This window comes from Petaurus breviceps, unplaced genomic scaffold (assembly GCF_028583685.1).
Source record: "Petaurus breviceps papuanus isolate PSGF00001 unplaced genomic scaffold, PetGlider_PUasm1.0 90510, whole genome shotgun sequence".
NCBI classification, from domain to species: domain Eukaryota; kingdom Metazoa; phylum Chordata; class Mammalia; order Diprotodontia; family Petauridae; genus Petaurus; species Petaurus breviceps.
The window spans coordinates 1,759,196-1,773,534 of NW_027187267.1; the positions used below are offsets into that span (position 1 = coordinate 1,759,196).

Consider the following 14,339-nt stretch of genomic DNA (forward strand, 5'->3'; position numbering starts at 1 on the left):
ACAACTGAAAAATCACTTAACAATAACAAATATACTGATATAATAAGAATGATAATACAACCTAAATTGTTTTACTTATTCAATAATATACCAAATCAAACTACTAAAATATTACCCTATAGGACTAAATAATAATAATAATATTCATTGCCATTCAAAAGGTCATGAATCTAAAAGGGAAGTAATGGAAAATAAAGTAGAAAAGAAGGGGACTTAAAAGTGTCAGATCTCAAAATATACAATAAAATATTAAAAAAAAAAAGAAAGAACCAAAGACTCCAGCTTCTGGGATAAGAACTCACTATATGGAAAACTGGAAAATAGTATGGCAGAAACTGGGCACAGACTGATATCTTACACCATATACCAAAATAAAATCTAAATGGGTGCATGATCTAGGTATAAAGGTTGATACTATCAGCAATCTGGGAGAGCAAGGAATAGTTTACCTGTCATATTTATGGAAAAGGGAAGATTTTATGACCAAACAAGAGTTCAAGGACATTACAAAATGCAAAGTAGATAATTTTGATTACATTAAATTGAAAAGTTTCATACAAATAAAACCAATGTAACTGAGATTAGGAAGGAAGTGTAAAACTGGGAAAAATTTTTACAACCAGTGTTTCTGATAAAGGCCCCATTTCTAAAATATACAAAGAACTGAGTCCAATCTATAAGAACACAAGTCATTCCTCAATTGATAAATGGTCAAAGGATTTGAACAGGCATTTTTCAGAGGAAGAAATTAAAGATATCTATAAGCATATGAAAAATGATCTAAATCACTATTGATTAGAGAAATGCAAATCCAAACAAGTCTGAGGTCCCACATCTCACCAGTCAGACTGGCTAAAATGACAAAACAGCAAAATGATAAATACTGGAGATGTAGAAAAATTGGAACACTAATGCATTGTTGGTGGAGTTGTAAACTAATATAGTAATTCTGGAGAGCAATCTGGAACTATACCCAAAGGGATATAAAAAGTGCATACCCTTTGACCCAGCAATACCATTTCTAGGGTTGTATCCCAAAGAGATCATAGAAGTGGGAAAAGGACCCATATTTACAAAAGTATTTATAGCAGGTCTTTTGGAAATAGCAAAGAATTAGAAATCAAGGGGATGTCCATCAATTGGGGGAATGGCTAAACAAGTTGTGGTATATGAATGTTTATGGAATACTATTGTGCTATAAGAAATGAGGAGCAGACAGACTTCACAAAAACCTGGAGAAACTTATATAAACTGATGCCAAGTGAGGAGAACAGCACCAGGAGAACTTTGTACACAATTACAGAAACATCGTGTCTGTGATGACTAACTTTGATAGACTGGGCTCCTCTCAGCAATGCAAGATTAGAAGACAACTACACAAGACTCATGATGGAAAGGGATATCCCCATCCAGAGAAAGAACTACAGAGTCTGAAGCAAAGCAAATTGAAGCAAACTACTTGCTCTCTCTCTTCTGTTTTGTTTTGTTTTATTCCTTCTTTCTCATTGTTCACTCCATTGGTTATAATCATTCTTTACAACTTGACTAATGTTTAATGGGAAGGTGCTTGTAGAGCCTATATTTGATTGCATGCCACCATGTGGGGGTATAGGGGAGAGGAGAGGGAGGGGGTAAAGTTTGAAACTCAAGGGATTATGGAACTGAATGTTATAAACTAAAAGTAAATAAATAAATTTAATAAAAAAGAAAAAAAATTGGTACTAGTTAAAATAATAGAGAAGAGGAATAAATTAGAGATGCAATATACAAAAGCAAACAGAATAATTTACTCTATAAACTAAGAGATCCCAGCTTCTGAGATGATGACTCACTGTTTCAAACCTTCCTAAGAAACTTGTAAAGGAGTATAACAAAAAACAAAGTAAAAAGCAACTTAATTAATGTTTAAGAAGAAATACATGAGAATGAAATGAACAAAACCACAAAACTTTTATTGTACATAACCAAAGTAGTTCTTAAAGGATACATGGTTTATACATAAGGGGTTAGATCATTAATGAATTAGAGGAGTAGGGGGGGAAATGTGTCTTTGGGATCTATGGAGAAGAAAATATTTTATGACCAAATGAGGGGTGGAGAGGATCACAGAAGAAAAAATGGACAATTTTTATTACATTAAATTTAAAAATATTTGCATAAAAAGAAGAAAATCAATGAAATTGAAATATGAGGGTTACTTTTAAATGAAGAAAAACCTTTCTCTGATAAAAGTTTCATGCTCAAGATAAAGAACTGATTCAAATACATAAGAAATAAGAGCCATTCCCCAATACATAAAGGTTATGAAAAAGTTTTAAAAAAAGCAGTAAACATGAAAATACTCCAAAACACTAATAATTACAGAAATCAAATCTTTCATTTTTTTTCTTTGTAACATTTTTCTTTTTATATACATTATTCTCCTGGTTCTGTTTACTTAAATGTATCAATTCATGGAGGTTTTCCAAAATTTATCTGAGAATGTTGTCATTTCTTAAGGTGAAAAAATGCTATTATATTCATCTACAGATTAAGATAATTCCAAGATCACACTTTATACCTATCAAATAAGCAATTGATTATAAAAAGGAAAAGGCCATTTTTGAAGAGTATATGGGAACACATGCACACTAATGTATTCTTCATGGAGATGTGACTTGGTCCAGCAACTTTGGAAAACAATTTAGAACAAGACCCAAACAGTTCCTAAACTGTGCATACTGTCTTACTCAGATCTATACCATTATGAGGCATGAACCTGAAAGAGGTTATATGAAGAAGTATCTCATATGAAATATAAATGTTTATACATAAGACATATCCCATTTATTTTATATAATGTATCTTACATATTATATATATATTATATGTACTTGTATGTATCACACACATACACACACAGAAATATACACATATATACATAGCTTTTTATAGTATCAAAGAACTGGAAACTGAAGGGATACTGGGTAAATTATGGTATATAAATACAATATTATTGCACTTTAAGAAATGAAGAAATGGATGATTTAAGAGAAACCTGGGAAAATGTGGGAAAGAATAAAGTAAGCAGAACCAAGAGAACAATGTGTATAATATCAGTAAAGAAAGATTTGAGAGCTCTGATCATGGCAACAACCAACCACAATTCCAAAGGACTAATGATGCAGCATCCTATCCACCTCCTGAGAGAGATATTAAACTCAAAACACAGAATAAGACATATAATTGTGGACATAATCAAAATAAGAAATCATTTTTGTTTGCTTCATTTGCATATTCAGAAGTCTGTGTCCCATAAGGAGACACAAACAAGCAGGATTGTTTTATCAACTACAAATTAGACTTATTGCATACTTTAATTTTTTAATTTTGTTTTTAATTTGTGGAATAAAACAAGCATTTCCATAACACAGTGTAATAGAAAATATGATTGCACATGAAACTGCAAATCTACTATGCACACCTTGCTATTACTTTCAAATAAACAACAAAATTATTATGTAAATTTCTTTTTTTCTTCCCATCACCCTGTTCTAAAGATGGCTACTATTAAGCACAAATAGGTGTATATATATATATATATATATATATATATATATATACATATACATGCATATGTATGTAAAATTATTCTATCTATATACTTTGATTTCTCAGTTCTTTCCCTGCATATAGATAGCATCTTTTCTTCATAGTTAATTTGGGTATTTATAATATTCAAAATAGCTTATTTGCTCAAAGTTGTACTTAAAACAATATTGTTGTTGTTACTGTATACAATATTCTCTTGGTTCTGTTTGTTTTTCTCTTCATCATTTTGTGCAAGTCTTTCCATGTTCTTCTAAAATCATTGAGCTTATTTTATTTTTTGTTTGTTTGTTTTTGCTTTTTGGAGGGGGGAGGGCAGGACAATTAGGGTTAAGTTATTTGCCCAAGGTCACATGGCTAGTAAGTGTTAAGTGTCTGAGGTCGGATTTGAACTCAGGTCCTTCTGTTTCCAGGGCTGGTGCTCTATTCACTGCACCACCTAGCTGCCCCAAGCTCATCATTTCTTACAGCACAGTAGTATTCCATCACAATCATATATCACAACTTCTTTAGCCATTCCCTAATTGATGGGCACCCCTGCAATTTTTAGTTCTTTGCCACCACAAAAAGAGCTGTTATAAACATTTTTAGAACATATAGGTTCTTTCCCATTTTCCCCTAATCATCTTTGGAAATAGACATAGTGGTGTTGCTGGGTCAAAAGGTATAGGTAGTTTAATAACTCTTTGGACATAATTCCATATTGCTCTCCAAAATGGTTGGATTATTTTACAATTCCACAAGCAATGAATTAGTGTCCCTATTTTTCCACATACTCCAACATTTGTCACTTTCTTTTGATAATTTTAGCCAATCTGGTAGATGTAAAATGGTATCTCAAGTTTGTTTTAGTTTGCGTTTCTCTGATCAATAATGATCTAGAGCATTTTTTCATACATTCATAATAGGTTTTCATTTCTTCATCAGAAAACTACCTGTTCATATCCTGTGACCATTTATCTTATCGAATACTTTTAAACAAAAGCAAACTGTAATAAAGATCTAAAATGTATTTTTAAGTTCATAATAGTTTTTTTTTAAATTTTGAAAAAAAAACAGTGCATAGCAAACGCAGATAACCTAAATTAGGTTAAATTGGAGAGTTTCCAGTTTGAAAGAACAGGGAGCCAGGAAACAGACCTTCTAAATAGTAAAGGCTATTTCCTGTTGCAATATGTTCTTCAAGCAAAGTAGAGGATGATCTATCTACCTAGTTCCTGTGTCATTTCCTTCTTGCAGAGCAAAGATATTTCATTTCTGATGGGAAGGTGATTGGTTACTCAGCACTTCCCAAAATACATTTACCTAACAGGGCAGAGTCTCTATTAAAGTATGGCACTAAGAATTTGTAAGGAACTATAAGGAGAGATTTTTCTGAAACACTAGGATGTTGCCCTCATGATAACACCAAGTTTGAGTCCCTTTTTGGGAATGTGATGGGCTATATGAGTGTTTTGCATGGAAATTTGTTTACGTATGTAGCCCTTTGTGGACTGCTGTAAACCCTTTGATTTTCCTGAGTTTTTGTGAGGAAAAGGATTGTCCCATACCAATTTTCATATCACACTTTAAGTTCATGAATGGTAACTTGAGATCCTGTTGCTCACTTAAGGGGAAACCTAGACACAGAATATATTATAAATAGATTAGAGGTTTTCCAGAGTCACTTCTAGGTAGGGGCAATGAGCCAGAGAGAAAATTACCCTTTGGAGTAAACAACTTGGATTTTACTCAGTCCCTGTCAACCCAGAATATTGGGGAGCTCAGAGTTAAGAGATACAAAGATAGTTTGATACTCAGTGACTCCAAAGAACGCTTGAGGAAAAAATAAGTAGGGCAGAAGTGACATCTAATACTAATATGATTGTGACCTAGTCACTTGCTGTTGCTTGACACATGGCTAGATTTTCACTAAGAATGTAATGAAACCATTTTCAAGATCCATTTCATCCAGATCATTAAGGTTTGGATCGCTGAAGTAAACTTCCCAGTAGCCTAAGGCATAAGACTTGAGAATACAAGAAGTTGTTTCTTCTTAGGTTGGCATAGATGTCTCACTGTTATGTAAGACATCACACCCTTCTTCCTGGGATGACCACCAAGGCAGTGCAGATTTGAGGGGAACTTTATGCAACTGAATCAGTGTTGTATCTTCATTGAAAATCCTTTCCATGTTATTGTCAAATAATAAATAAATAAAATAAACAAATGTTTGATTTAAATAAAAAAGAAATAAAATGTTAAAGAAATAAAAAATAAATAAAATAAAAATGTTAAATAAAAACATGTTATATATTACAAAAGGGCCTCATTTTATTCCATTCTTGATTTTGAACCATTGAATTGCCCATGGAAGGAAACAACAGGAAGACAAATACAGAGAGGATGATAAAAAACTATTACTAAATTTGAATCAGCAGTAAAGTGACAGAGATTAAGGCCAAGTGGGCCATACTGTAGGCTTGGGTCTATGTACCATGAGTACTGTATTTGTTGTTGTTCAGTTGTGTTGGATTCTTTGTGACCCCGCATGGGGTTTTCTTGGCAAAGATATTAGAATGGTTTGCCATTTCCTTTTCCAGCTTATTTTACAGATGAGGAAACTGAGGCAAGTGGGTTTAAATGATTTGCCCAGAGTCACACAGTCACTAGTGTCTGAGACAGGAGTTGAACTCAGGTCTTCCTGACTCCAGGCCTGCACTGGGCCGCCTAGCTGCCCCAATGTCTTTGAAAATGAACCAAAAGTTGATGGCTATTACAAGGATGAAATAATATCATAAAAGTATGAAAATGGTTACATTTTTAAAGGACAGGAAATGAATAACCCCTTACTAATGTGGGAATCATTCCTGATTTAGCTATTTTATGCAATCAGATCCCTGACTTGTTCCTTAATGATCAAAATTATTACAAAATTCTGTAAATTGACAACAAACTGGGCCCACAATAAAAGAGAAGGAGAATTAACAGTCATGCCTATGGGTAATTACAAAACTCCCCCAATGACTTTAAATTTACTGAATCTACTTGGGAAGACAACATGCAAGCAAATATATGCAAAGAAAGCTATATATAGGGTAAAAAGGAAATAATCAAAAGAGAGAGAATACTGGAATTGGCAGGTTGGGGAAAACTTCCTAGAGAAAGTCAGATTTTAATGGTGACTTAAAGGAAACCAGAGAGGTTAGTAGTCAGAGAAGATGAGGAAGAACATTCTAGGCATAGGAGAGAGAACACCTAGATCCAATGGATGGGATTTCTTGTTCGTGGAACTGCCAGGAGGCCAGTGTATATGAATCTAAGAATACATGTTGGGGAATCAGTTATAAGAAAACTGAAATGGTAGGAGGGGGCTAGGTTATGAAGGGCTTCGAATACCAAGTAGAGCATTTTATACTTGCTGCTAGAGGCAATAGGAAGCCACTAGAGTTTATTTAGTAGGGGAGTCATGTGGTTAGACCTGTGTTTTAGGAAAATCACTTTAGTGACAGAATGGAGAATGGATTGGAGTAGGGAGAGACTTAAGGCAGGCAGACCCACCAGTAAACTATTGCATTAGTCTATGTGTGAGATGATGAAGCCCTGCACTAGAGTGATAGCAGTGTCAGCAGAGAGAATGGGTGGTGGTGGGGTATTCTGGAGGTGTTGCAAAGATGAAATTAGCAGGCCTTGAAAATGGCTTGAAGGGGCGGCAAGGTGGCTCAGTGAGTTAAGAGAACCGGCTCCAGTGTCGGGATGACCTGGATCAAATCCGGGCTCAGATACTCAGCACCACACCCAGAAATAACTGGCCGTGTAACCTTGAACAAGCTACTTAACCCCGATTGCTTTAAAAAAAAAATGGCTTGAATATGAGGTGGGGGTGAGAAATAGTGAGGAGTGACTCCTTGATTGTGAACCCGAGGGACTGGGAAGATAGTGTTAGCCTCTATGGTAACAGGATGGTGGGTAGGTAGTTAAGGAGAAAATATAATTCTCCAAGCAGAGGAAAGTATATTTAACAAGTTTGGGCTTTCTTCTTTAAGATTTATAACAATGCACAGATGAACCCAAAGTGGTTTACTCTCATTGAGGGACTCATCTATCTCTTTGATTAAAGAAGAAAAGAGAAAAACATTAATTAAGTGCTTACTTTATGTCAGGAATAACAATCTTTCTGTAGACTCTCCTGTGCATTTCTTAGTTATAGACAACTCCTGCCTATCACACTCCTCTCCATTTGTCTTTGAGTGAGCCACAGATTTAATTCTTCAGAGACTTATAGCCTTGTATTCTGATTAGAAGCTTACTGTTATTATAAAAAAATGGGCTTTGTTTCAGGAAGAAACTTGTTAATCAATAAAAGCATGTACAGGTACAATTTCCCTGAGGTAAACCATCCTATTCTCTTTCTCCTAGTCTATTCTGGACCTAGTTCATTGTCAGTCTCCAGTGGATAAAGAATGCCTATTGTCCATACTAATGTATAGTTGGATAGACTGCCCATAAATCTGGCCCATGTAACTGCATGTCATAATCTGGACAGCAGGCATTCTTCATCCACTTGGTTTTTTAATAATGTGTCCAGTTACATTGACCCCTTTTGAATGATTATGTATCTTATTTAGAAAACTCTACAATAACTCAGGCCTTGAGGCAATAAACACAATATCATCCCAAAATAGGAGCTGATATTTGGAAAATATCACCATTTATAATGAATTCATCTTTCATTTGGATTGCAACTTGTATATTTTCTATGATAGTAGAAAGTCCTTTGGTGTTCATCAGTCTCAAGCTGTTCACATTTCACCTGATGTTAATAACCAGTCATCAAACAAACGTATCTCTGTTATTGAATTTTCAAAGAATCTGCTATGATCTTGAGACATGCATGCAAGATGTTCTTTTGGAAAAGAGACTTTGAACTGACATTTTTCTGTATTGAATCAGTTTTTTAAAAAGTCAACAAATAAATTAGTCAGAATAATTAATACAGAGTAACATAGCCTTTTTTAAAGTTTCTTTTTGGCAGCTATATCAAAACAGGTGCATAAGTAGGCATTTTTATTTCCTTCCTGGAGCAAAATCTGGTCAGTGTAGCTGGGGTCTAAGGAGGGAAGGTACCTGTTAGCTGACAGTAAAGTCTTTTCGGGTTTAGTCCTCCATTTTATATTTAGATACCCCATTGTTTTTATTAAGCATTTATTGTGTTTGATATGAGCCAAGCAATATATTAAGCACTAGGGAAAACAAGTACAAAGAATGAAACAATCTCTACTCTCAACAAACTTACATTCCAATGGGGCTAACGATAGCAACAAAAACAAACATGTATCTATACATACATATATAAATATATACACATGTGTGTGTATCTATCATAGATATTAAGATAACTATTACAAAAATATAAAGAAGTTTGAGAGGGAGGCCATAAGCAATAGCAGTAATTAGAAGAGGCTTCATGAAGAAGATGATGCCCAAGTTGTGTCTGCAAACAAGAGACAGAGGTAAGAGGAGATTCCACTATAGACATGTATGGCAGCCAGCATAAAGGCATGGAACTAGAGCATAATGTGAGAGGAGCAGAGAGAAGGCCAATTTGGCTGAGTGGAAAGGAAGAGCAATTTCCAATATCCATTCAGGCTAGAAAAATAGGTTGGAACCTACAAATACAGTTGCATTTTGTATCTTTTAGTCAATTATTTGGCTAAATCATATGATTATAAATGTGTGCTTTGCTGTAAAATAGCATTACCATGACTGCTCACTTTCCATGTCTTCAGGGATGCCTTTAGTGTATGTATGTAACTTATTCTTATAAATATTTTGTAGAGTTAAGAAAGTAGGTACATGGGGCCAGTTATTCATGTTTACTTGCTCATCTTATTTTGATAATTTTATATCAACCCACTTTCATGTGTTTTAATAATAATGCTGTCACTGTCCTCAAAATCCCCTCAGTGGCACCAGCATGGACCTTTTCTGTATATACTTTGTCTGATATAAGTATTCTTCCCATCTTCTTTTCTTAAACTCCATTCTATATCCTCATATAGCCCATCAGAGACTGTGATGGTAAAGTCTACCTTGTAGTGTATAGTATTATATCTTTTTTTGATTTTTCAAGCATAAATCTTATGTCCCCTTACTCCATAAGCTCCTTGAGGTCAGAGATGTATAGTATGATATACCTTTGAGTTACCAATGTTTAGCTTTGTAACCTATATAACTAATATTTAGTATTTAATGAGCGAATTACTCAATCAACCAATCAAATAATCTATCAGTATGATGGGCAATAAGGAATCTCTACAGAGATTCAGACAGAGGAGATACATGAACATAAGGCATTTGAGGAAATTGCTATGAAGCAAGAGTCTCCCCTATTGGAGGCAGCTTGTGTGGGCCTGGAAAGGATTGCAGAGTTCAATATTCTGTGTGCCCTAAGTCACATGATATGAAAAACACTGGAAATAATGAGAGTAAATTACAAAGTTGGGTGTGAAAGTTTCCTTGATTCCCTCTGATGAGAGGAGGATAGTGGTTCCCCATGGGCCTTCAAACCTTAACTCCCAAACCCCTAGAGCTGTAGAACATTGGGTCTCACTGATACTAAGCAGTGACGATCTTCCTGGCTAGGAAGCGAATACTCTCCTGCCCAAACCCAGGCATTTATTTAAATTATCATATGTTGACTTTTTTCCTGAGTAAAATCTGAGTAAAAATTTTAGTAAAATCTCTTTTACTAAAAGAGATTTGAAGACATTGTCTGTGACTGGTAGAAATGGGATTCTGACAAACATTGAACTTTGAGATAATTGAATAAAGTACATTCAGGTAGGATTCTATTCTGTGTGAAGTGCAATGTAATCTAGTCTTTTGTAGCCAAGTATAAATTATGGAATCAGAAAAGAGCTATAGTATAAAATAATACAAAACAATGGATGATTTTCAAAATCACCATTTTTATTTGTCATAAAATTGCATGAGCTATGTTTGTATAGTGGAAAAAGTATTAGACTCTTCTTGGAGTCAGGAAAATATGGATTCAAATCCCACCTTTAAAACTTAATAGTTATATGATCATAACAAGTCACTATTGTTCCTGAGCCTCAAACAGCTCTTTGTGAGTTACATACAGGCTTTCATCAACATAGGTTGATGGAGATCCCATACTAGAGTTATGATGTTCTTTATTACTGCACTTGCATTCTGTGGTTATTCATTTGTATGAGAGAAAAATTTACCTGTTGGAATAAGCTTTGCTCTCCTGCTGGTTTTCAGTTTTGAACTTACCAAAGAGGGTAATAATAATAACATCTGACATTTATTTGCTTTACGGTTTGCACAGCACTTAGCATGTTTAATTTAATGTGATCTTCAAACAATCATGAAACATAGATGCTGTGTATCCTTGTGTTACATAGGAGGAATTGGAGACTCAGGAGTGGGTAAGAGGTTTCTTGGGGTGAGAGAACTAGTGAGTATCAAAGATAAGAGTTGAAGGAAAATCTTCCTAACTCCAGATCTGTGGTATCAACACTATGCCATGGGAGAGGCTCCCCCAGGAATATAAGAACAATCATAGAGGAGTTGGTTTGAGAATCACTCTTTCTTGAGGATAATCCATAAATCAGGGGGATAAGTGAGAGATCATAGTATAAAAATTAGAGGGGGAAAGTAGTTGAAAGATCATTGATTACAACCTTCTCAATTTAAGAAGCTAAGACCTAGAGGTAAAATGAATTGTTAAGGTCATATGGGCAATAAGCAACCAAGGCGGGATTTGAGCCTTGGTGGTGTGACTTACACGTCACGCACTTTCTATCACATCAAGCTGCTTGAATGGCTACTGCCTATTCTAGACCCTCTATCACTGATGCTTTAATGCTCTTTCTTCAGATCCCCTGAAGCGCAAAGTTAGGACAGACTTATGGTTCCTGGCTACAATCTTTGGTGCACTCCTGCGAGTTGTGCCATTTGTTTGCTCTGGCTGTGACTCCCACTGGGCAGTGGGAATCCCCAACCCACATTTCTTTGATTCCCTAAGAACTAGATGGGAATGTTGGATTCTCCCTATTTTCTGCAAAGCAGTTTTATCGAGTGTTTATGTTGGCTTTATTGAAAGATTACAACCGGGCCTCAATTCTTCCTGTGACCAAGCAGTTTATAGACCCTTTGAAAGCAATCTGGGAAATCTGAATAGAGATGCTTACAGGATTGAGGAGACATTTATGTGGCATATGGTGATTTGTATGGTTCGGAAATGCCCAAGAAAAAAAGAAATATATGGGAAGAAGTCCAGTTATAGCCTTCCTTAATTCATCAGAATTAAAGGGAAGGGGTTGGAACATTCATTCTTTGTGAGTAGAAGAAAATTCTAAATAAAAGGATAGATAGGGGTGGCTAGGTGGCACAGTGAATAGAGCACCGGCCCTGAAGTCAGGACCTAAGTTCAAATTTGGCCTCAGACACTTAACACAAACTGTGTGACCTTAGACAAGTCGCTTAATGCTAATTGCCCTCTAAAAAGCAAAAAAAAAAAAAAGGATAGAAGCAGCTGGAAAAGACCTTAGAAACTGTCTAATTCAATTCCTTCATTTTCCAGATTAGGCCCTAAAAGTGAAGTGATTTATTCAATCTCACATAGCTATTAAGGGGAAGAAAGGAGACTTGAATTCGGGTCACTTGACTACAAGTCCACTGTTTTTTCCTATAGATCACATAAAGGAAGAAAAGATAGTGGGGTCACCTGCCTAAGAATAAATTGGGAGCAGTGATGGCACAGTGGAAAGAATGCTAGGTCTGGAATCCAGAGGACCTGGGTTCAAATGTGGCCTTAGATACTTAGCTGTGTGATCTGGGCAAGTCACTTAACCTCTGTTTACCTCATTTCTCACAGCTGTAATGTGGGGAAAATAACAGCTCCTACTTGGCACATAGTAGGTTCTATATAAATGCTTACTCCCTTCTTTCCCACTATTAGTCAGAACAACTTTTCGAGTGAGAGTTATATTGGAGCCAGCTCAGATAAACTCTTGACAGTCACTGTTAAATTTTCAGTGAGCAATTACAGATTGGAAATCTACAAATGTTATAAGTGAGGGCTTGACTTATTGTTGGGTTAATTGTCTAGACTTAAGAAAGTACCTGAAAAATGTTAATGATGCAGATTCAGTTTAAAAGTTTGTCCTGTATGTTTTTTTATTCCCTTGGAGAGTGGATTGTTCAACATTTACCAGTACAGAACATAAATAGAGAGTCAATTTTTTTCAACATATGTCTTCTCTCTCTTTAGGTCTACTTTATGTGCCTGCTGGGTTATTCATAGAATATTTGCACCCCAGATTATTTTCCTGAATTTATGTACTAACATGTAAGCCATAGCTTACAGTACAGATATTCCCAGGGAAAGTTTCATATTGGATTGAATGAAATGTAATTTGAAAGGTAAACCTATTGCTACCCAACTATCTATCACCCAGGGAAACCCAGGGCTGCATTCTATATCCCACAGAAATAATTCATATGTTATATACCTTTGATTGATCTTGTGTCCCTCCTCCACTGCCAATAATCAAAATAGTTAGGATTTAAAAGACTGAGAATATGAGAGTGTTTCATTTTTTCTTTTTTATCCCAACACAGATGGAAAGCATACCTGGATTTTACCTAGTACAATGCCTGACATAGGGGCTTAATATATAATTGTTGATTGATTGATTTTTGAATAACATACTGAGGATTTTGATGGAGGCATTATATCCAATTCTACTGCCCTATGAGAAGAAAATGACTATTTTTAAAGAGGTGGATACCCTCCTCTTTGTAAAAAAAAAAATAGCAATTATTTTACGGCAGGCTCAAAGGAACTACATAAAGCACTTTCCTCCCAGTGATCCTGAGGTAAACAATGCTATCTCCATTTTATACCTGAGGAAATTGAAGAACAGGAAATAGCCATGGGTCACTGGACTAGAAAATAATAGGATTCATCTCTTTTTACTCCCAGGCTAACACTTCTTCCATTATTAACACATTACCTCTAGGCTAATCCCCTCTTCCCACAATTCCACCTCCTCTAGCCTTCTCCGGAATTTTATTCCTTCAAATACCCACTCTCTCCAGCTTTATTCTTTCAACTGACTACATGGCCTCTTCCTGCCGACATGCCTAGATCTCCTTTATCTAGTCCCTAAACTATACCCTCAATCCTTCTGTCTTCTAGAACTACATTCCAGGGATATTGCAGGGCAGAAAGGCGTCAGGCCTCTCTGTCTCTCATGCCTTTCATTGTCAAACTTCAAAAACTTAGTTTTGGCCTCATTGTTTCTGTTTTCTCATCACCCACTGAGTACTAAAACTTGCATTTTGACTTGTTCCCAACACTCTACTGAAATTAGTCCCTCAGAGGGACTAAGACACTAGTCTTCAAGAACAAAAGTTCAATCCATTTCATCTTCCTTGGCCTCTAAAGGACTGGACAGCACAGACTTTGTGTCTTCAACTTATTGACCATGTTTCTTTCCTTTGTTTCTATAATGCAACTGTCCTGCTTATCTACCTCTCTGACTTTTTCCCCACCCACCTCTCTCTCTGTCTGTCTCTGTCTCTCTCTCTGTCTGTCTCTGTCTCTCTCTGTCTCTCTCTGAATCTCTCTCTGTCTCTCTCTGTCTCTCTGTCTCTGTCTCTGTCTCTCTCTCTCTGTCTCTCTCTCTGTCTGTCTCTCTCTCTGTCTCTCTGTCTCTCTCTCTCTCTCTGTCTCT

General features: G+C 35.7%; 1 pseudogene; it reads left to right on the plus strand.

Moving 5' to 3' along the window:
* Positions 1 to 6,560: 6,560 nt before the first annotated feature.
* LOC138142008 (olfactory receptor 10X1-like) overlaps positions 6,561 to 14,339 on the plus strand; it is a 10,730-nt pseudogene continuing 2,951 nt past the window's right edge.